Source organism: Podarcis liolepis (genome assembly GCF_965112155.1).
Source record: "Podarcis liolepis genome assembly, chromosome: 2".
Classification (NCBI taxonomy): domain Eukaryota; kingdom Metazoa; phylum Chordata; class Lepidosauria; order Squamata; family Lacertidae; genus Podarcis; species Podarcis liolepis.
Window position 1 is genome coordinate 63,653,860 of NC_139555.1, and position 24,039 is coordinate 63,677,898.

At 43.6% G+C, this 24,039-nt stretch overlaps 1 protein-coding gene across 2 annotated transcripts in view; it reads right to left on the reverse strand.

The window, feature by feature from the left end:
• The window catches only part of FAT2 (FAT atypical cadherin 2), a 103,380-nt gene extending 79,341 nt beyond the window's left edge, over positions 1 to 24,039 (reverse strand). For both annotated transcript variants that reach the window (XM_083488283.1, XM_083488282.1), the window contains exon 1: positions 23,891 to 24,039. The gene's annotated coding sequence lies outside the window, so the exon portion shown is untranslated. The remainder of the gene's footprint in view (positions 1 to 23,890) is intronic.

The following is a 24,039-nucleotide window of genomic DNA, read 5'->3' on the forward strand; positions in this document are numbered from 1 at the left end:
AGCTCTGTCTCTTTTATTTTTAAAATTAAATTTCTAGTATTTGTATAACCTTAGTAAAGGTAAAGGGTAAAGGGACCCCTGACCATTAGGTCCAGTCGTGACCGACTCTGGGGTTGTGGCGCTCATCTCACTTTATTAGCCGAGGGAGCCGGCGTACAGCTTCCGGGTCATGTGGCCAGCATGACTAGGCCACTTCTGGCGAACCAGAGCAGTGAAAGGAAACGCCGTTTACCTTCCTGTCAGAGCGGTACCTATTTATCTACTTGTACTTTGACATGCTTTTGAACTGCTAGGTTGGCAGGAGCAGGGACCAGGGAACGGGAGCTCACCCCGTCACGGGGATTCGAACCGCCGACCTTCTGATCGGCAAGTCCTAGGCTCTGTAGTTTAACCCACAGTGCCACCCGCGTCCCTTGTATAACCTTAGATATGAGGTAAAATGTACCAGCACTATTCTCATCCTTTGTGTTTGTGTGCTCCCCCTATCAGTCTTTTACTTTGCCCCTAATACCACCACAAAGCATTCCTGTGGACACCCAGGTATCCTACCTTGTTTCACAAACCCAGGCAACATTAGGGTTGCCATATTTCAAGGAGTAAAATTCCGGACTTTGAGCTTTTCTTTTTTAAAAAAGGAATTACCCAGAAAAAGGCATTTCCTGCTTCTGTCAATAAAATCCCGGACATTTTGCCGATTTCCTGAAATTCCCCTGAATGCTATTTTCGCTGCTTTAATCCCCGGCAATGTAGACATGGGCATCCACCCATGATGATGAGCTTCAATTCAAGAATGTTCAGAGCGGGATTCTGGGATCTATCAGAAGCCCCATATTGGCCCCACCTTCCAGACTTTGTGAAGGTTGTCTGAAGCCCTTTGCAACTCAAGCAGGCAGGAAAGAAGGAGGCACAGAGGCTGCCAAAACAAAGGAACCGGTTTGCAAAGGCTTGCTAGTCATCTGCAGATGCTGGGGCCAGGCAAGGTGCTGATCTTTGATACAGCAACTGGTGAGAAAAAGCAGAGCAACAGAGGTGTGCCCAAGACAGAAGCGGGGAGCCTCAGGCAGGTGTGCTTGCTATACTGTGTTATGACTGGCTGGACGGAGAGAGGGGTGGGGTTTTGCTTTGTGGCCATACTAGAACCAGCATTACTAATCTCCCCACTTTGTCCTTGCTGTTTGCTCTGGTGGTTTGGGAATCCTCCTTGTAATAATACATTGGTAAGAAGAAGAAGAAGAAGACACACCAGCTACACAGGTGGTTCCGTGTTAAGTGCTGGTAGGTAAACACCAAGAGATCTCTGCCAAATGACTCATGATCCTCACTAAAGGTTTCAGGTTCTTAAATATAAGTACACTTCCCAAGCACCTCATTATGTTTTTAATTAATTCAGCATTTTAACTGAGCAGCCATCTTGGGGAGCTTAAATTAAAACCCCATTTGACTCTACATTTACAAGTCTGGCTACGACATATTCAAATGAAGAGGCTGGCACAAGGGTGAGGTTCTGGAGAGGAATTTCTTTGAAATGTGGGAAATATTACTGGCGACCAATAATTATATATTGTGCTCAGGGACTAATTCATCCATCTGGAGTTTAATGAATGCATACACACACACACACACACACACACACACACACACACACACACACACACTATTTCCTTTCTTGATAATGTAAAAATATGTTGGCCTTTGATTCTTTGAGACCTACAGCAGCAGCAATGAGGACACTGGCAATGCTCTCTATTTGGGTGTCTTCTATTAAAATCGCAAACAAAATGGCTGCAGAACCTGTCCCAAAACAATACTGGGGAGTTATCCCATACAAGCCCCAGTAAAAGAAACTGGAACATCACAAGAGCACTACCAACCTTTTTGCACTGTTTGCAGGTATAATGAGGACGGGTGATACTAAAGGTACCCCATTCCCTCTGCTGCCTTGGTTTCTACTTCTGCTTCTCTTATGCCATCCATGAAATTGTGATAGGGAGGGAAAGGAAGTTATATTATTACTACTGCAACTGTTGCTGCTAGAAGTATAAGTGCCTAAAATTAACTAAGTGCTGTCTTTGCATTAGTAACAAGGCAGTTCCTGGTCCACGTGCTTACAATCTAAAAGATGCAACACACTGGAAGAAAAAAGGGATGCTGGCAAATTAGAAAATAAACTCCAGAAAAATAATTTCTGTAAGAGGATTGAACTGATAAGACTGAAGTTCTGTGGAACTGTCCATTTAAATGGGGGTAGTTTGATGCAATTCACACTTCATATGAACTGCTAGACCATTTATATTATAGTCGCTTCAAAGGAAGGAACAGTGATGTGTGCAGAGTAAATTCATTCTTGACCACCTGTAAGTACTTATAAACGCCATCTCCAACTCCTCGAAAGATTCCATCAACGGTGTCTCTGAAAATTTGTACACATCACTTGGGAAGACAGGCAAACTAATACCAGTGTACTGGAAGAAGCAAAGATCACCAGTGTTGAAGCAATGATTCTTCAACATCAACTTCGTTGGACTGGTCATGTTGTGCGGATGCCTAATTGTTTGTCTTCCAAAGTAACTACTCTATTACGAACTTAAAAATGGAAAGCGTAATGCTGGTGGTGAACAAAAGAGGTTTAAAGACAAATCTAAGGCAAATCTTAACAAAAAAAAGTACTATAAACACTAACAACTGGGAAACACTTGCCTGCAAGCGCTCCAACTGGAGAACAGCCTTTACCAAAGGTGTCATGGGCTTTGAAGACACTCAAACTTAGGACGCAAGGGAGAAACGTGCTAAGAGGAAGGCACGCTTGGCAAATCCACACCGTGATCAACTCCCACCCGGGAACCAATGTCCCCACTGTGGAAGGACGTGTGGATCCAGAATTGGCCTCCACGGTCACTTACGGACTCATCGTTAAAACTGTGTTTATGGAAGACAATCTTACTCAGGTACAAGTGATCGCCAAAGAAGAATAAGAAGCCCCAACACACCTGTCTCCATACAGATCCCCTTGCTAGCCCTTTCACTGGGCAGCCACAGTAGTGTGCATTTTGCACCTTGCACCATGATGAAAATATGGATTCCATGATGGTGTACATAAACAATTTCCAAACTCCCTGACACAACATTAAAGGCAGCATCAATCATTCAGCAAAAATACATCTGAATTGAGAGGAAACCCTTGTCTGTTGACTTGGTAAGGATTCCATAGAAATGCGGTTTTCCATTAATGTGCGGTTTGGCAGCGCCTAAAGTGTGCAGCTCCTTCCTTCCTTCACAGTGGTACAGCTTTCGCCCCAAGAGTAAAGACACAACTCCTTATTCTGACATTTGACATTTGACACGAAAGTATTTTGTTTTGTAGCATCCATAGTATTTGATTTGAGATGGAAAGAGGATAAAGTTCCTACCAGAGAGGAATGGCAAATCAAGCTGTTGGAGTACGCCAAAATGGCAAAATTGACTGAAAAACTCAGGAACCAAGAAGACAAAAAATATATAATTTATCTAGGAGACCACTGCAAGCAAATGAAAACATTAGCAGGATTCCAATAACACTTGTAATGTAGCAAATATCATGGTCAATATGGAGAGATGTAAAATATGGATTATGACAGTAGAAAAGGTTGACAATAGGAGCCATGGAGGGGAGGCGGGGAGTCAGGAGATTCAGATAAATCTCTAAATATGGATTTGTATTTTGAATTGGTATAATTCTACACTTGTAAAATCAAATAAAAATTATTTCCAAAGAGAGAGAGAGAGAGAGAGAGGAGGAGGAAATGAGGAGGGGAAAATGGTTTGATTTTGGTTAGAACAATTTCACTGTTCTGCTTGCTTCCATCATTGTAACTGTTTTGCTTGTTGTTATAAGTGTATGACTATATTGTTGTGTAACCGTTCCTTGGACCTTATGGTGAAGGATGGGTAGGAAATCTCGTAGGAAAATAAATACTGGACGTGACTACACAGTCTGGATAACCCCCACCATAAATTCCCCTTGCCCTCTCTCCCGACTCCCTCATCCTCGCCTCCATTTTTGCATATGCTCCGTAATCTCTGTCCCAGTTGCCTTTCTGATCTTTGCACTTTTACAGCCCCAATAAAACTGACCCTTTCTTGACTTATCTGTGGAGCTGGAAGAGTTATTTCCCTCCCCCTCCGTCTTCATTCTTCCCTGTAACCTTTAGAGAGAGGGTAGGCATGTTGCTGCATGTGGGTCTTGTGTGGCAACAACATAGGCAGCCTTTGTCCAGGTGATTGGGAAAAGTGGGGGAGGAAAAGGAATCCCTGCCATCTCATGCAAGGAAGTGAGCAAGCATTGCCCAGAAATCTGCTACTGTGCTCACCACCTGGCTCCCTGATAGCATTACCTGGAAGCTGCCTCAATAAACGGGTGAATAGGAGAAAACAAGAGGGAATACTCCACTAGACCAAAGAACAGGGATGGGCAAGCCTGTCAATTTCAGTTTCTTCCCCTTTCTTATTTTTCCAAACTTACGATCAGTTCTCTGTTTTTCCACACTATTTTGTTAACTTTTTTTTAAAGTCCTCAAGAGATTTAATATAATTTTGCATTTAATGCAATTTTCTCCTAATATTTCCATTTTTATAGGCCATTTTGCCTAATGTACACCTTTTTGCAAAGCAGTTTCCCCTAATATAATGCATCTTTGTATGCTATTTTCACTCATAGATGTGCTTATATGCACACTTTACCCTAGATTATGCACTTTTGTGGACATTAATAGGCTGGAAAACTGCACTGCAAAATTCAAAGAAGTGCAATTTTTGAAAGATGGCTGTATTTCACTTTGCCTATTGTTTCAGAAGGTGAAAATTAAGTAGGTTTGCCTTTAAATCGGAACTGAGTCAAACTTCTTCCCCCATTCTTACCAAAGAACATGTACATATATTAATCTGTATAACTAAGTTAATAGAAACAGAGAGCTGGGTGGCACCCAACCCCGAATTATAAATCCGGAGTCAGAATATCCGCAGCAGACATCTCTGCTTGAATACCTCATGAGAGGAATCCCACCCTATGCAGCACAAGGTAATTGGTTCCCTTATTCTCTTATCATCAGGAAATTTCTTCCAATGCCTAGTCAAAGTGTACAACTCAGTGTGTACATCAGTATTCGCTTTGGATGTGTGTACACATGAACATGTAAAGTGTGTTTAGGAGACTAACGGGCAAAGCATATATGATACGAATATGCATAAAAGGACTAGGACTGACTACAGTTCCTTGTTACATGTATATATGCTTGCAGACATGGGTTTGTGGACACATTATACAGGAGGAACTGGATAGGGTGGCCCTGTGGTCTCTTGGGCTTGCCGATCAGAAGGCTGGCGGTTCAAATCCCCGCAACCGAGTGAGCTCCCGTTGCTCTGTCTCAGTTTCTGCCAACCTAGCCATTCAAAAGGATGCTAGTGCAAGTAGATAAATAGGTTCCACTGCAGTGGGAAGGTCAATGGCGTTTCCATGTGCTTTAGCACTCGTCACAGTGTCCTGTTGTGCCAGAAGTGGTTTAGTCGTGCTGGCCACATGACCCAGAAAGCTGTCTGCAGACAAATGCCAGCTCCCTTGGCCTGAAAGTGAGATGAATGCTGCAACCCAATTGTTGTCTTTGACTGGACTTAACTGTCCAGGGGTCAGTTAGCTTTTTCTTTACCTTTTACAGGAGGAACTCCTCTCCTTGTCTGGCCCCTTTGAATTTGTTTGCAGACTTTGATGAAAACCTGAATAACAAGGAACTGATTTCACACCTTGATCTCAGTAATCTGGATTATTGGTATTCCAAGACCTGGCAAATCAGCCTTCTTGAAAAAAATCTCACATAAAATTTGCCCAGAGGTCAAAGTCCTCAAGTTCACTGCTTTGCCATTTGGTCTAATTTGATTTTATATGTGATTACAGTGGCTCAGGTGTGTCAGGTACCACATGTCTATGTGACTGTCTTAATTTAATATTCAATATTATTCAATTCAATAATATTCAATTCAATATTATTTTTATTTTCGTTTCTGAATTTTTAAATTATTATTTGGACTATGGAACCCTTTATCATTATAGGCCACACATCCTTTTCTTCTTGGTATGTTTTATTATTGACTCAATTATTTACATAGCTGTATTCACACCCTTTTTTATTGGTAACAGTTTATCCTTAAAAAACCTATTTTTTCTTTCATTCCTTCTTTTTCTGTAACTTTTTTTATTGTTATTAGAATTCATTTAAAAATATCTGGATAAAAAGACAGAAGATATCTTTCCCTGCCCTGGTGTTTAACAGATTCACCTTTTAAGAAAATCCCAACTTTTAGGTTAACAGAGGACTGCAAGGAAGAAGACTGAAGCAGAAACAAAGCCTGCTCTTAAACTGAATCCTGTGGCAAAGGGGAGACAACAGCCTGTCAAGAAGAAAAATAGGGTTTATTCTGTTAATTGTGGTCAAGGCCAAGGTTACTCAGATGCCCTAGGCATAGACATTGTGGTGCAGAATTGGGCTTGCTGGGAATCTCAACAAGTTTCTAGTTCCTGTGGTTCTTGAGGTCTTTCTTATGTCAGGGAAGTACCTAGTAAAGGCTCTGAAACTTGAAGATGTGTTGGGCAAAACTGCCGGTGGTCAAGGGATCAGTTAGGGATTTAATTTCCTTTGGTGAATACGTTTGATGATAATTTTTTGGGCGCAGAAAAAGTCTGACCTCTGATAAAGTGCTTATCAGATACTCAGGTAAATAGCAGGCAGCCTGAGAAAATTCCATTTTATACTATGATTGTTGTCCTATCTCAGTTTGAATAGGGGCAACAGGGGCTGTTTTGAGTGTGATTCCCTTGTCCCTGGATCAAGAAAATTGGGCGTTCACTGAAGCCAGTTTCTGGTTCATACAGAGAATGCTCAAATTAGTATCAGTTGTGTACTGGATTCCATTCTCCCAGGGATCATCCTTCTAACAGAGTATGTGGGTTTCTAATATCAGTGTCTTTCCATGATATCTCCATCCAGATCAAGGGATAGAGCAGATAGGAAAATCACAAGCATGGACAATAGGAGCTTTCTCTCTAAAGGCTAAAAAAACAGGGCAGAAGTGGGGGTGGGGGCAGGATGTGTTTCATTTATAGTGAGGCTGGGAAAGTAAGGATTAAAATGACTCTCTCTGTATGTTGTGGTCCTGATGAAAATAGGGAGACTTGCCTACTATTATAATTTTTAAAACCTGACATGCTTCCCAGTGGTATGTTTAGCATCACATGTTGTTTGGCCATTTGAATGCAGAACAGGTGTAGACAACATGGTGCCTTCAGATGTTGTTGGACTACAACTCCCATCATCCATTGCATTTGGCCATGCTAGCAAGGACTAATGGGAGTTGTAGTCCAACAACATCTGGAAGCCACTCCAATGGCTGCTCCTGGTAATGTATGCAGTGTTTGGTGTCAACTACAAAAGTCTATGCTGACCTGCACAGCTTCCCAACCTCTGTGATGCATGTGAAGTAACTATCTTTCTACACCATATTTTTTTATTTGCAGGGGGCGAGAAGTCTTGTGTGCCATTTTGCATTTTGTGTCACTTCTCTCCCTACTTAATTTTCTTTGGAAAATGCCACGACAAACCAGTTTCAATTTCACTTCTTGATTTTTCATGGTTAATTCTAAATCAGCATGCCAAAGCAAAGTGTGTTTTTGTTGACCAAGTGTATTTGTGAATGCTTATCCAGGATTGAATTTACACTGGATTTGGCAGGGTATGCTTGGGGGGGGGTATGAGCTTTTTGGGGGAAATAGACTCAACTGGATGGAGCAACACAGGCAAAATGTACAGTTAACTGCTTTCCTAACAGCCTTTGAATTGCAAGTTCACTTAAAACACAAAAAACCCAACCCCCAAACCCAAAAATTTTGCTTTTTAGAGCACTGAAATATTTTCCTAATTGCCAAACAGCCTGCAGCAGCATGATATGGGTAACCATCTAAAAACTGGAGTGTTGAGCATTTTTGTTTGAAATTTCTTATTTGGAATGGCCCCTGGCTATTCCACCCGTATTTGCAACACATTTCTTATGGTTGGTAAATATAGGGTAAATATAAGTGCAAATATACACTTTACATTTAATGAGTGTACCATCTGTGTACCTGTGCACACAACATTTGTGCTGCCCAAATCAGCAAGGATACACTCTTTTGCACAAGCACTTGCACATGTGTGGAGACAGCTTGAACCTGTGTTCAGTGAAACATGTGAACAAGCCGTATATGATTTGAATAAAGGGCTAAAGCTGCAATCCCTCAAACCACCAAAGCAGGTTGTTGGGGGAGGAAAGCGGGGAGAGGTTCCATTGCACTCATAGAAGTTTGGCCAAGCTGTTTTCCTCTAAAAGCTTTCTCCACTGCTACTGAAAAGATTGGGAAGGGGCCTTACACTGATGGCACTGGCATGCATTGGGATTCCAAGAGCAGAGAAGCAGCAGGCAACTTTCCTTTAAAATGCTCTATGATGTGAATCAAAAGGGACATGGGTGGCACTGTGGTCTAAACCACTGAGCCTCTTGGGCTTGCTGATCAGAAGGTCAGCAATTCAAATCCCCGTGACGGGGTGAGCTCCCGTTGCTCGGTCCCAGCTCCTGCCAACCTAGCAATTCAAAAGCACACCAAAAAGTGCAAGTAGATAAATAGGTACCACTCCGGCAGGAAGGTAAACAGTGTTTCCGTGCACTGCTCTGGTTTTGGTGTTCTGTTGCGCCAGAAGTGGCTTAGTCATGCTGGCCACATGACCCAGAAAAACTGTTGGCGGACAAACGTTGGCTCCCTCGGCGAGATGAGCGCCACAACCCCAGAGTCATCTGCAACTGGACTTAACTGTCAGGGGTCCTTTACCTTTATTATGTAAATCAGGGCAGTTTTCCCCAAACATCTTTACGATTCAGTAAATCTCTCCCCACCCTGCACCCAACCCAACCTACAATCAGATACTCTAGCTCTCTTATGAATATCATGGGCCTGGCTTTGCTTCAGGGTGGAGGGTACAATACCCCACCCTTCAATTATAGGCATTTTGATATGAGTATTGTAAACATTGTGACGGTTCTTTGTGAGAAGTAGGAGTCCTATAAAGTAAACAAAGAGGTTTGCGCTGTCATCAGAAAAACTGTGCCCCAGGGCAATAAAGACAGATAAATGGATAAATTAGCAGATTAGATAGCAGAAATGTCATCGCTCTGCTTGCACATGCCTGCGTGGATGTTTTGGTTAGTTGTGGAAGAAGCTCCAGTGGCTTCCGGTCCTTCGGGCCCAACTCTGTATTGGAGAAGCTCAATTGCTACTCTGCTCAGTTCAGACACAATGTGAGTCACATTCAGATGATCTCACCTTGGTTTAATAACCTAAGATATGAACAAGCATTGTGATTCTGTATGCAGCCACTTCACTCCTCCCTTTGTGTGGGTGAGCAACAAGCCAGGAAACCTTCAATAGTAAGGGTGGGAAATCTCAGGTCCGTGGGCCAAATGCAGTCCTCCAGGCCTGTCTTGAAGCTGTCGTGAAGCTGAGGATTCAATACTTTGGCCACCTCATGAGAAGAGAAGACTCCCTGGAAAAGACCCTGATGTTGGGAAAGATTGAGGGCACAAGGAGAAGGGGACGACAGGACGAGATGGTTGGACAGTGTTCTCAAAGCTACCAGCATGAGTTTGACCAAACTGCGGGAGGCAGTGGAAGACAGGAGTGCCTGGCGTGTGCTGGTCCATGGGATCATGAAGAGTCGGACACAACTAAATGACTAAACAACAGCAGGCCTGTCTTTCTGGCCCTCAGGACTCACTGGCTCTGCTCCATACTATCTTCAAGTGCTTTTGCCTGGAATTAGTATGTCCTTTTGCTGGTCTGGATGGAGAAATTTGTGTGGGTGTTTGTTTCAACACTTTGCATGGCTAGAATGCAGCCTACTGTGCAAAGATAAAAGCCACATCTCCTGTCCTCCCCCCCCCCCACTTTTGCCTCTGGTTCTGCCCACTACTGGAAGGTTGACCATATAAGCCTCAGGCTAAAATCTGTTGCCCACCTTAAACTACAGTTTCCCATTTCACCCAAATCAGGAAGCAATAGTATGGCTTTGGGATGAGACAGGTTTGAAGTTGACTTCAGATCTCCTGGCTTCTTCGAAAGCTGCTAACCATGGTTTCTGAGTTTAGATGAAAGAAGAGACTACAGTTAACCAAACCCTTTCTGATTAGTTTGACAGCTCACACAAAGGGAAGAGTGGCATGGCTCCGTGAGAGCATGAAACTCATTCATTAAGCCAATATATGATTATCAAAACATGGCTAGTGACTCTTACATGAGTTTCTCTGGAGTAGCACATCACTCCTTGGCTCAGGTCTAGCAGCGTTCATTTCCAAGTAGTAGTTTAAAAAACCAACGCAATGGCAGCAGCAATTTGTGGTGGTCTGTTTTCAAGCTGCTTCAGTGGTATAAATTTCAACAGCAAGATGATCAGCTCTTGGATGGAAGCACCAGTTTACCCAAATGTCTCTTCTGCCTATTTTGTTGCTGGAGTTTACAGAAGGTTGGCGGTTCGAATCCCCACGACAGGGTGAGCTCCCGTTGCTCTGTCCCAGCTTCTGCCAACCTAGCAGTTCAAAAGCACACCAGTGCAAGTAGATAAATACAGTGGTACCTCGGGTTACAGACGCTTCAGGTTACAGACACTTCAGGTTACAGACTCCGCTAACCCAGAAATAGTACCTCGGGTTAAGAACTTTGCTTCAGGATGAGAACAGAAATCGTACAACTGCAGCACGGTGGCAGCAGGAGGACCCTATTAGCTAAAGTGGTACCTCAGGTTAAGAACAGTTTCAGGTTAAGAACGGACCTCCAGAACGAATTAAGTTCTTAACCCGAGGTACCACTGTAGGTACCACTGCGGTGGGAAGGTCAATGGTGTTTCCATGCACACTGGCACTCGTCACAGTGTCCTGTTGTGCCAGAAGCGGTTTAGTCATGCTGGCTACATGATTTGGAAAGCTGTCTGTGGACAAATGCTGGCTCCCTCACCTTTGACTGGACTTAACCATCCAGGGGTCTTTTACCTTTTTAGCTTACTGCAATGTCTAAATTGAGCCTCAGATGTTACAGGGGGGTTGAAGGACTGCTCTGTCAATTTAAGGACTAAGAACTAGGCTGCATTTTTATACCTCACAAAGCTATGATTCCCAGCACCCTTAGCAAACTACAATTCCCAGGATTCTTTGGAGGAAGTTATGGTCTGCATGCAGCCCTATAAAAGGAGAGACCAGCAGGGGCCTTGAAGTTGCCCATCTTCAACAGTTAGCACCCGCTTATCAAGAGCATCCAAAAATTGGTCTCTGTAAATTCATCTTCACACCTTCACTTTCTCTCTTCAGTGGCATTTTGAGACCAGATATAACTCATGCCAGCACTGATAATGTAGACATCTGTCACTCTTCACCTTTTCCTCTCCTTCTCATTCCAAATGTGGAAATGGCAAAGTACATTTTTGCTTTCCAGACACACACACAAACAGGATCATACAAGTCCAACCGATTGGGAAGGAAAATAATCAGAGGTAATATATCATCTGATCATTACTTATTACTTGACATAAACAAGCCTGACAGTTATTTATGCTGCTAATAGTCAAAGCACCACTAATACTTTATAATAATATAGTAGTAAAATACACTGTGAGTCAGGGAGTCTCTGAATTCTCTGCACATTTTAGGGAAAGAGGCCTTGCTGCCTTCTTTTGAATTAAGCTAATCCAGGGGTGGGGTGGGGGCTTCCAGATGGACTCCAACTCCCATCACCCCTGACCATTAACCATCCTGGCAGGGCTTGATGGGAGCTGGAGTTCAAGAAAGCTGGAGGGCCACAGGATTCCTCAGCCCTGAGCTAATCAGTCATTACAATTGCCTTAATCATCATCCCACCTGACAATAAGGAAACTGAGGCACCAAATAGTAAAGTGACCGGTGAAAGCACAGAATTAAGTTTGAGAATCTAAATGACAGGATCCCCCCACTTTTTTTGAACAACGTATGTGCAGTACAACTGCCGTTCACTGTTAGTTTGGATTTCATGAGATGTACTTTGGAATTCACGGTTGTGAATTTCCAACTGGAAAAACCCCAAAAGACCTGGGAACACATGAAGCTGCCTTTTCCCAGGGCAGAATGCTTGTCCATCTCGCCCAGTATTATCTTCTCTGTCTTTTCAGGGTCTCAGGCCAATGTTCTCCCTATCAGCTACCTCTTAATCCTTTTGGCTGGAGAGGCCAGGGGGACATTCTGCAGGCACTGCATGCGCTTACCATTAGGCTAGGCCTGCCCCCGTCCACTGAGTTTTCTTCAGGTTCTGTCTGCACTCTAGACCACTTTAAACATGGATTCCCTCAAAGAATCCCGGGAGCCAATGTTTGTCTTAAGGGTGCTGAGAATTGTTTTAGGTGACCCCTATCAGAGCTATAATTCCTGGAGTGGTTTAACAAGCAATTGCTCTTACTGGGGAACTCTGGGAAATATAGCTCTCTGAAGGGAATTAAAAACACACATCACAAGCGGCATAAAAGCGATGTACAGAGGATTAAAACCCTGGGAAAGCAAATAAAGGACATTTCCTGGTGCCAAAATGACATCAAAGTTGGCACCAGGCGAGCCTCCCTGGGAAGAGTATTGCATGGCTGAGGTGCCACCGCAGATGGCAGAGGAACAACACTAAAACTAACATTTTTGTCAACAGACCCCTCCTGTTCTGTGAGACACTGAAGGTTTATTAAAAAGGAGTTGAACTTGACTTGGTAGCCTTAATAAAACTAAAAGTCATGGGCATGGGCCAGTAAAATTTAAGCACTTTTATTTACTACTTATTTCCATTCAAGTGTCAATCACATTCTCAAATCTTAACTCTGGCTTGATAGTGTGCCATATTAATTTCTCGTTCTCTTTATTCCTTTGACTTGTTTCTTCTCTGTGCTCCACTCAGTTTCCTCAGAGTACAGTTTCCATCAGGTTACAGACGCTTCAGGTTACGCGTTTTCAGGTTATAGACATGCCAAAACCTGGAAATACCGGAACAGGTTACTTCTGGGTTTCGGCACTCATGCATGCACAGAAACACTCAATCTTGCTTTGCGCATGCGCAGACGTGCCGTGTCACATCACACGCATGCACAGATGCGGCGCTGTGGGTTGTGAACACTGCAGGTGGGAACGTGCCTCCCGCATGGATCACATTCGCAAACCGAGGTTCCACTGTAGTAGCCTGGGCTATTTTGCAGGTCTCCTCTCCCTTCTCTCAGTTGGTCCCTTAATCTGACCCCCTTGTGTAGCAATAGGCACAAAGATAAAATGAGAATAATTTTCTGACTTCAAACATTTCGGTCCTGACCTAATTCATCATATAAATTGGTGGCTGAAAAGCAACTGTATTCAACTGATTCACCCTCTTAGCGCAAGGATTACCGCTAGCACAACTAGCCAACCAACCAACCTTCCTTCCTTACCAACCAGCCTACCACATTTATATCCCACCTTTCCTCCAAAGGAGCTCAAGATGGCATATGCGGTCCTGTTCCTCCCTATGTTATCTTCACAACCACCCTGTTTGGTAGGTTAGGCTGAAAGGCAGTGACTGGCGGGAGGTCACCCAGTAAGTTCCATGGCCAAGTAGGGATTTGAACCCAGCTCTTCCAGGTCCTAGTCCAACACTCTAAGCACTACACCACACTGGCTCTTTCCCTCCTCCTGTGCATGCCCCACACCTTCCCCACATGACTGGGGGGGGGATCCCTAGAATAAATTTAGGGGGATGTATCGTGCAAGTAGATAAATAGGTACCGCTCCGGCGGGAAGGTAAACAGCATTTCCATGCGCTGCTCTGGTTTGCCAGAAGTGGCTTAGTCATGCTGGCCACATGACCCAGAAGTTGTATGCCGGCTCCCCCGGCCAATAAAGCGAGATGAGTGCCGCAACCCCAGAGTCGGCCACAACTGGACCTAATGGTCAGGGGTCCCTTTACCTTTACCTAGTTTGGACAGCACACTAAACTATGGTTAATCTACACATGACCATGGCAGAGAAGAAAGTGGAAAACTCAAGGCTCACTGAAGCTCATGTTTGTCACAATAAACAAGTGTGATGTCTTAATAAGGCCTATTTAAAGACAGAATAGCAGTTAAATCAACTATTGGTCTTATCACTTGTTAGCAACCCAAGTGATAGCCATGTTAGTCTGTTGCAGCACAACCATCAAAGTCTTAGATCTGTTAGTCCACATCTCTTAGTAGTTTTATCTCTTCTTAGCCAATTCAATGTCCCTGAGAGACTGTGAAAAAAGTTTCATATCTGATTGCAGTCCTCTCTCTCCCTGATCTTATATTAATAAGAATGGTTGGTTCCTCTTCTAATTTCTCTGCCCAGTTTTCCTTGGTTGAAGGACACAAAAATCAGGTATTATGGCATTGAAACAACTGCCATTTCAGACTGCAGTAGCATTGCAAGAAATCTTAGGATGCAAATAAAACTGTGATGGATTACCTGTGAAAATATTTGCAAAGACTGAAAAGCACCTTGAAAAGATAGGGGTTTTTCTTAAGTTATTACGGTATATATAAAAATGATTTTAATAAATCAGTAAATTTGTTTGAAGACAATGGTGTTAGAATGATAAAGGAGGACAGAATGCAAAGAAAGGGGCATGTCATATGCATCTCATATGTGCACTTGCCCCAAATTTTAAAACAGGCCTACAGAATCTCTTCTCTTAATCGGAGTATTTCTGGTGATCTGCTCCTATGAACTCTCCACACACAAATCTCCAGTCACACAAACTGCCGTCAAGATCCTCCATTAATTATCCGTTTCCCTCCTTTGCAGGCAGAAATACTCCTGGGCTACTCTGGAGGAAAGCGTAAGAATCACTTTACCTTCTGTAAAAAAATTTTTCACATACTTTCAGGCTTGGGATCCAAATACACCTGTTGTTTTTTACCTCACAGTTTGAGGAGCTAGGTGAAGCCAACAATCTTCTCTTTCTGTTTGCGGTCAGCTTTAAGACTCTTGTCACTGCCTGTCCCGCTTCTTCCAGACTCTTCATACTGTTGAGTTTATATATGCAAAGAGGTGAAAAGGGATGAGGTAATGAACTCAGCTGTAATGCATAGGAATGCTTCCAAGGGGCTATTAAAGCCACAAAGAGATTGATGCCTACAGTAGGGATGGGCAACCTGTGCCCCCCCAAATGGTGCTGGACTACAACTCCCATCATACCTGACCATTGTTACCATGGGATATCAAGTCCAGCAAAGAGGAAGGGGCAGGATCCTCAGCTCGGGCTGGGGCTAACCATGTACAAGCAAGGACAGAATCCTGTGCGTTCAATAAATGTGTAGAAAGGGGCATTTCAACAGGGGAAAGTTATTTTCCTTCTGCACAAAAAGCAAAAATTCTTCCCTCCATTGGCATAATTAGTCACAGTCTAGCCAGTCACCTTAAGAATGTCATCATTCTATTAAATGTAAAAGAAAGCTTGTAAGATAATACCAAGCCTCTGGGGTGACAGCTTTGACTAGAATTCCCTAGGGTATTACCCTCTTATATGTCGCTGTAGAGTAGCCACTAAATATTCTGAATAGACATGTGTTCATCATTGAACTGATCCTCAACAAACCATGACCCACCAAGCCAACCATAACCAGCCATAGATGGTGGCCCACTAATTCTTCTTTTAAGAGACAAAAAACATGTCCTCCCTGCCTCCTGCCAACACTGGTTGATTTTCAGTACTAGATAAAAACTTAGTTTTTCAGTCAGGCTTTTAATGATGTGGGTTTTTGACACATTAGGCCACTGATTTTTGTAGTAAGGAATAGTAGAGGTTATATGGATTAATGTTTAAGTTGACTTGAATGTACAGTATTTACAGTGGTACCTCGGGTTACATACGCTTCAGGTTACAGACTCCGCTAACCCAGAAATAGTGCTTCAGGTTAAGAACTTTGCTTCAGGATGAGAACAGAAATCATGCTCCGGTGGTGCAGCAGCAGCAGGAGGCCCCATTAGCTAAAGTGGTGCTTCAGATTAAGAGCAGTTTCAGGTTAAGTACGGACCTCTGGAACGAATTAAGTACCCGGTACTTAACCCAAGGTACCACTGTATTGGATTTGTTGTTCTGTTAGTTTGATTTTATATTACATGCACCCCACCCTGAGATCACTTGTTTGATGAAGTGCAGATTGAAAACTAATTAAATAAATAGTTCTATCTCTTATCGCTATTTATTTAGAGTGGAAGGCTTTGAAAGATCACAGCCAGGCCAGATACTGAGACTGTTTCCTTTGAAGAGGCATGCAGTATGGACCATGACTTCAGTCTAACAAGCACACACTTTTAATTCTTCAGTATCTTCTATCTGTTCAGAGTCACTTAAGTAAAGTAGCTGGAATCCAGAGATAAAATCCCAGTAACACTTACTGAACAAACTGAACAAAAGAGTGTATAATTTGAAGAGAAAAAAACAGAGGGGATTTGTCTTTTAGGAGCTAAACATATAGAAGAAAACCTCCTTCAGAGCTACATAGCCAGTCAAGGCAAGTGTTACCTCACCAGAGATCATGCCATGTTCAGTGGTTAGCTGATGTAATGCTAACAGAATTAACCCTTACATTACAAACTGAATGAATGATTATTACTGTTGCATTTCCAACACTAATTCCTGGACTGTTTACACTGAGAGAAAACTGAAACACACACACACACACACACACACACACACACGTCTCCTGCACTAGCACAACTTGGGTTTACGATCCCACCCACCCAAGATTATTCTGATGACCTCTTAGCCTTTCTATTGAGAGCTGCAATACCATCCCAATTGCTTTTATAACATATGGCAAATGTTTATTCAATACATAAATTGTTCAGACTGCAACAGGAATCCACTCCACACTCATGGGAAACTGTGTTCATGATTGCAGGGGTCAGCAAACTTTTTCAGCAGGGGGCCGGTCCACTGTCCCTCAGACCTTGTGGGGGGCCGGACTATATCTTTTTTTGGGTGGGTGAATGAATTCCTATGCCCCACAAATAACCCAGAGATGCATTTCAAATAAAAGGATACATTCTACTCATGTAAAAACATGCTGATTCCCGGACCATCTGCAGGCCGGATTTAGAAGGCGATTAGGCCGGATCTGGCCCCTGGGCCTTAGTTTGCCTACCCATGTTTCAGAGTAATCAAATGAAACTTTGTTGCATAGCATGACAAAAGTCTGTAATTACAGTATATTGGGACAAGTTGTTTGTTGTTTGTTGTTGCAACAATTGCTTTCTCAAAATGTACCTGAAATGAAAACATTAGTAGGATATATTTGAAACAGTTGACAGCAACTGTCCCAATCTTGCTGTGAATCTCCACATCAACACCAATGACTGCCAGGAATGTGTGGCAAGACCGGCATGAGATTATGCAGCCTGACTGAACTCCACAGTAGGCAGCAGCATTCAAATGTTATAGCCCCAATGTCAAATCTCAGCATACAAAAATCGTCTTGGCTTCCCATTCTTATGGCAGTGACAAGTTAGTCTGGTTTATACCTAACACTAAGCTATGATTTCCTTAGGCAAAGTGTGGCTTGTTGGAATGTCCATACCCAACACAGCAGTCTAGCCATGGTTTCTTTGGCCACACCACCGAAAATACTCACCAACTTGATTTGTGGTTACAAGGTTAAAAGCTGGGCAGCAAATACAGCATTGGAGAAACAAGCTGCAGCCTTTTCGCTGTTATGTGCAAAAAGGTTTGCACATAACACTAAGCCAAATCATGCTTTAAAACTGAACATGCAAACATGCACAGCTCCCAGAGAAAAGATTGCAGGCACTTTGCTTCTCCCCAGTTATGTTGTTTTTGCACTGTGCTGAGCTAAACCATGGTTTGGCTTAGCATGTCTTCCAACCCTGGGCTTGTGGTCTTCAGGCAAACCACAATTTAAAACCAAGGTTGTTCCTATGGGGCTGAGGCTGAAAGCCCAGTAGCTTGCCTCATACCACCAAGCCCAAATAGCCTTCCACCTGAGATCCATAGCAGGCATGGGAAACCTGAGATTCTCCATATGTTGTTGCTCCTATCATGCTTGACCATTAGCCGTGCTGGCTTCAGAAGTTGGAGCCCAACAACATCTGCAAGGCCACAGCGTCCCCATCCCTACTCAATAACATTACTTCTGTTTAGCTTTTCAACAGTTTCCACCATCTTGCTTAAAACTGTCCAACTGTCTTAGATCTTGAGGTTTGGTCGACTCCTTCTTCCATGTAACAGCTTCTCTGCTCCACTGAGCTTGCCCTTCTACTCCACCTCCTAAGAAAAACTGCAAGAGAATTTGGGAGACCTGCCTGTTCAGCAAAACTGGGCTTCCTTCTAATAGCACACAATGGCACCCACTTTTCAAGAGATACCGACCTTTTTTTAATTCTATTACGTCCGTGCATCAGTGAAGGGCTAAAATGTGCTGACTGCCGTGTGGAAATGTGCACATCACATGTGCATGCACTCTCACACAAGCATGCGTTTCAGGATGTACAGGCACGCAAATGAAAAGCCCTGTCTGTAGCCAACAACTGTATGGTTTGCACTGGAGCCAACAGCTGCTTACAACAGAGCATAATGCAAAATGCATTTGTTGCCTGCAGCAGATGTTGGATTCCAGGTGTATGCAAACTTATTCCTTGTTTCCCCCCTCTGTTTACTTGGCCTACACATCCGAAATGCTTCTTCAGATATATCTTATCAGGACAAAACTATCATTCTGTGGAACATGTTTGGCACAATGAGAGATGCACCACCTTTTCTATGGAATAGCTCCAAGCACGCATAAGCCATTTTGCACTCACCGCGTGCAAGCGCATTACGGAGTTGACACGAACACTTTGTGATCCAGAGGATGGTACAATAAGTTCTGCAGGCTCAAGGAGAAACTGGATGTGTGTTCTTGGACAACCCTCCCCAACAATGTCTTTTTGTGTCGTGAACCACCCTGAGATCTGCGGATGGAGGGTGGTGTGCAAATTTAAGAAACAAACAAACAACAACAATGCAACATTGCAAATCACCATTGCAAAGTGGAAGGAGCTTGAGGGTCTACTGTTCAAAGTAAACAAAGGTAAGAAACCACCCTCAAATCCTTACAGATACGCTCAGACCATCAGCACACCTGAGGTCCCTACATCTTACACCAGGCAAAGGAAACCTTTTTGGATTTGGTGGCCACATTCTCTTCTGGTCATCCTTACAAGGGCCACAGACCAGTGGTGGCTGCGACCAAAGGCAAAAGCTGACAAAGCAACAAATGCACGTTTTACCTGTACATTAAGTTAGTTTCTGCACACACTCATATACCCTCCTCTATCCACCATCCTGACAAGCAAGACGCATTATCAGAGCTCAAGGGTAGACTGCAGCCAAGCAAAACACGGGGGGATGGGGAGCAGAAGCCAAGGAGGGGGTGGCCTGGGGACAGTTCCAAGGGTCAGACAGAGATGCCTGGAGGGCTGCATTTGGGCCCTAGGCCTAAGGTTCCCCTCCCCTGTCTTACACAAACTAGAAGAATGTATACAGTGGTACCTCAGGTTAAGAACTTAATTTGTTCTGGAGGTCCGTTCTTAACTTGAAACTGTTCTTAACCTGAGGTACCACTTTAGCTAATGGGGCTTCCCGCTGCCGCCATGCAATTTCTGTTCTCATCCTGAAGCAAAGTTCTTAACCCAAGGTATTATATCTGGGTTAGCGGAGACTGTAACCTGAAGCGTCTGTAACCTGAAGCGTCTGTAACCCAAGGTATCACTGTACAAAGGCAAAATTAAATGAAAAGATGGTTCATGAAGCTCTTCCCAAACTACTCCTAATTCCAGCACACTTATCCAGTGCCCCTAAGTGAGAGTAGACCGATTATGGCACCCATTAAGTGTTGGCAAGGCTGCAGAAGCAAGCCAAATGACTTCAGCATGACTAAAGGGAAAGGGTGGCGCTGGGTTGTTGGTTTTCTTTAGCAAAGTAAGAAAATAGCATGGCTCACAATCTTGAGCTCTTTGTGGATGTTTTGATTATCCATGGCATTAGGATTTACCTCATACATCCGACTATTTTTGGGACAGAGTCCTCTCAGGACCACTTCCTAGATTACGTGGCAGCAGCACATATGTGCACGGGGGGGGGGGGAGTAGAAATCAATCTGAGTTCTTCAGCACATGTGCTTGCCTGCACTGTACATGAATATGTCACATGCTGAATTCCCTTACCCACAGAAATGAATGCACTTTGGTACACTTAACCAACTCTTTGTTAAATTCCAAGCTACATTTTATACATGTGCAAAGTGGCGCATACCACCTCTGTCACATCACACAGCCCTTTGCAACACAGAGACCTTAGAGCAGGATAAAAACAGTAGTAGACGATGCTTGATCAGAGTTTTACAGCCAAGTTTCACAAGGGACTGAGCAGTGCGGTGCAGCTGTTAGAGAGTTAGGCTGAGACATAGGAAAAGTCCATTTCAAATCCCTGCTTAGCTACGAGACTTACAGGAGAGCTTTGGGGCAAGTCTCTCATTCTGCCTGAATGATAACATGAGCTACCACAAGATTTGCTGTTCTGAACTCCTTGGGGATAGTGTGGATGAGATTGATAGTTATGCAGTGTTTATCATACTCTTATGGAGCTGTGATGTACTAAAACAGGGGAGAAATGGATGTTACAAAATAAGCAATCCCCAACCTAAACCAACTGCTGTTATTCAGAATCTATGTATATATTTTTCTGCGCATTGCATAAATTCATTATATTGTCACTTTCTTCCTCATATCAAGAATTTATGTATGTAATAATAGGAACATAGAAACGTGAAATTGCTTATACTGAGTCATACCATTGGCCCACCTAGCTCAAGACTGTCCGCATGGACTGTCCGTGGTTTCCAACGGTTTCAGACTAGAATCTGTCCCACCTGGAGATGACTTGTGTGCATGTTTCGGATGGAGGCATTGCTGGGTGGAGAAAGCATTGGTCACACTACATCTAGCCCAGTTGCAATGCCTTTCAGGCTCAAGTGGAAATCGAGTCTAATTTATTGTATGAGCTTCAATTTGTCTGTGAATAGTGGAAAAGCAAAGAAAAGTCTCACAACCTCATTGGCTGTCTCACTCGCCTCCACCCAGTTAAACCAGAATGCTTTGGTCTAATCCAGTTTTCCTCCATTTAAATTAGCAGGGTTACTAAACTGTCTCTAATCCAGATATTCTAGATAGGCTAGGCTGCACCTCCTCAGCACCACATTGTCCAAAAAGCAGATGCTATTGAGCAACTGATCTTTGTCCTTATGGCCTCTTGCTGTTCACCTAGTCGACTTTTAATTCCCCAAGGAGGTTAATTATCTGATAACTTCTGCTCCTATGTTACCTTTGCATGTTACCTTTGTTCTGTCAATGCTGGCCTCCATCTCTCTCTCCCCTAACCTCTTTCATTCACTCTCTGTGGGTGCTGAGAGGAACAGCATCTACACCACGGCTGACTTCAGTTTACTTTAGAGATTGATATCTAGGGCAGTCAGCCATACGAAGGCAGACAAAGAATCGGGTTATCTGCTGACACATATGCACGTTCACTGACAACACGCACCCCCCTGCGAGAAAAGAGAGCAAACTGCAAGGCCTTGGCATCGCTGAAACATCTGTTCAGCACTTCCACAACTAGAGATCTGTCAAGGAGAGCAGCGCTGAGATTGAAGGAGGCAGGAAGGTGTGAGGGACTACCTTTAGCGTAATCTTCAGAGCAGAGAAAGACACGTGTGGCAGCAAAATCTCTTTTGGGCGCAATTGTTCTGACACAACTTCATTTTAAGTTGCAAGTTCCAATGAAACATTCCCAACAAAGGCACAATATTGATGAAAAGGTTAGCTAAGATAGCTGCCATATGCAAACATACAGAGGCCCATAAAACCCCACTTGCATACTATCTGCGTGATTCAATCACCACATCCACCTTTCCCCCATATAATCATTCAATTCGTAACTAGTCATAACAAATATCCCATTGTAAATTGTCGCAGAATTGGACATCAAAGAGAAATACTCATCTGGGCAGTTATTCCTAGGCTTCCTGTTCAAGCCAGAATCACATGGGCAAGCAAAAGTAAACGGTTTAAACATTCTCATTAATCTGGGTGATGGATCCAACCCTAAAACCATTTAGACCCTTGATTTTAGACCTTGGACCGCATGACTTTCAACAAGCCTTTTAAGTGGAGATCTTTCCCAGTCTGCATTTGTCCTGGAATTGCTTCTAATGCTTTAAAAGCATTTTTATTGTTTTATCGCATGTTGGATTCCACCCTGCGCACCTTTGGGAGGATGGGAAGGAATATAAATGTAATAATAAATACATATTTCTGGGTTGAACTGGAATCAATGAGAGGAACCAAGAGATAAAGTAAAATTTTGATTTGTAAACTAGTCTTGCTGATAATGATACATGGCACTATACATTCCAAGGGTTCAAAGCACATCACATTTATTATCTCGGTAATCCTTAGAAAGACCTTGAAAGGTAGGCCAGTCCTCTAATACCCATATAAAAGATGGGAGGCAGAGAAAATAAGCAGCTTGCCTGATCCTGTGGGGTTTCATGGCCCACTCCTCATACTCTTGCCGTCCAATTCAAAGCACATTTTCTTGGAGAGAAAGCTCCTTGACTACAAAGGTGCTTACTCCCAAATATGAATCAGATTATAGCCTTAACCACTGCATCACCCCAACAGCTCTCTCTTACATTTTCTCCTTTCCCTCTCTCATAGGAAACTGCCTTACATGAAGTTAGACCATTATTCCATCTAGCAGTTACTCTCGCCAGAGGTTCAGGCAGAGGTCTTTCCTAGTTTCCTACCTGGAGGCATCAAGGATTGAACCTTGGATCTTTCTCATGAAACACATGTGCTCTGCCCCAGAACTATGGCCCTTCCCTCTCAGGCAGTGATGGCCAAACTCGGCCCGCCAGCTGTTTTGGGACTACAATTCCCATCATCCCTAACCATTGGTCCTGGTAGCTAGGGATGATGGAAGTTGTAGTCCACAATCCTGTTTTTTCCTGATGAAATAATGCATCCCCTCTGCACAAAAAAACCAGGCTTGTTTTGAAATGACCCAAAGAAGGACCTAGCTGCACTTTCAGCAGGCAATGTGCACACACTCAAATAACGAAAAAAGTGCTACTTGCCAGGCAAAACTAGGGAAATCCTCCGTCAAACAAGTGCTACTGTCTTGAGAGGCTTAATCCAACATGGGTTTTTTAAAATAAGAAAAAGAAATGTGTACATGTCTCCGCTATCAAAGTTGGTGCTATACAGCACATTTACCAAAAAGAGAGAGACCTAAATCAGATTTGTTCAAATAGAAGAAGAATATAAAGGAAACGCTTTAGGAAATTTGGAACACGTGCACAGGAAAGTTCACAACACCATCTTAAAAACCAACAACTTGTTGCCTGTTTTCTGGCTGGTTGAAATGAATAAACTGCAGCGAGAAAGGAGGAAAGGGGGAGTCAACGCCTGCCCCGACGAGTCTCCAAAGCTCGGAAGAGCAAAACTGAAACGTGCACCACCAGTTTGTACTGCTCCTCGGCTGCTCACACTCGAACAGAAAGTTTCGCCGCAATCATGCCCAGCTCCCAACCAAAAAAACCTTGGCTCTGGGTTCAACGCGCCTCTTGCTCAAGGCAAGGTCCAGGATGTCCTCCGCAAAGGTGGGTGGTACCCCGTGCAATAATAGAAATAAATATGGTAACGATCCCAAGCGGAGCTGCCCGCGACTCGCCTTTACCTGGTTGTTGCAGGAGGCGATGTCCTCCTGCAAGCGTTTATCGGCGCTCTCTTTGTCCAGCTGGGTCCTCCTCTGTGAAGGCGCAGTGCGCGGCCGGCTGCGGAGGGCGCATGGCGAGCGCTGCTCCGGCTGCCGCTTGCAAGAAGTTG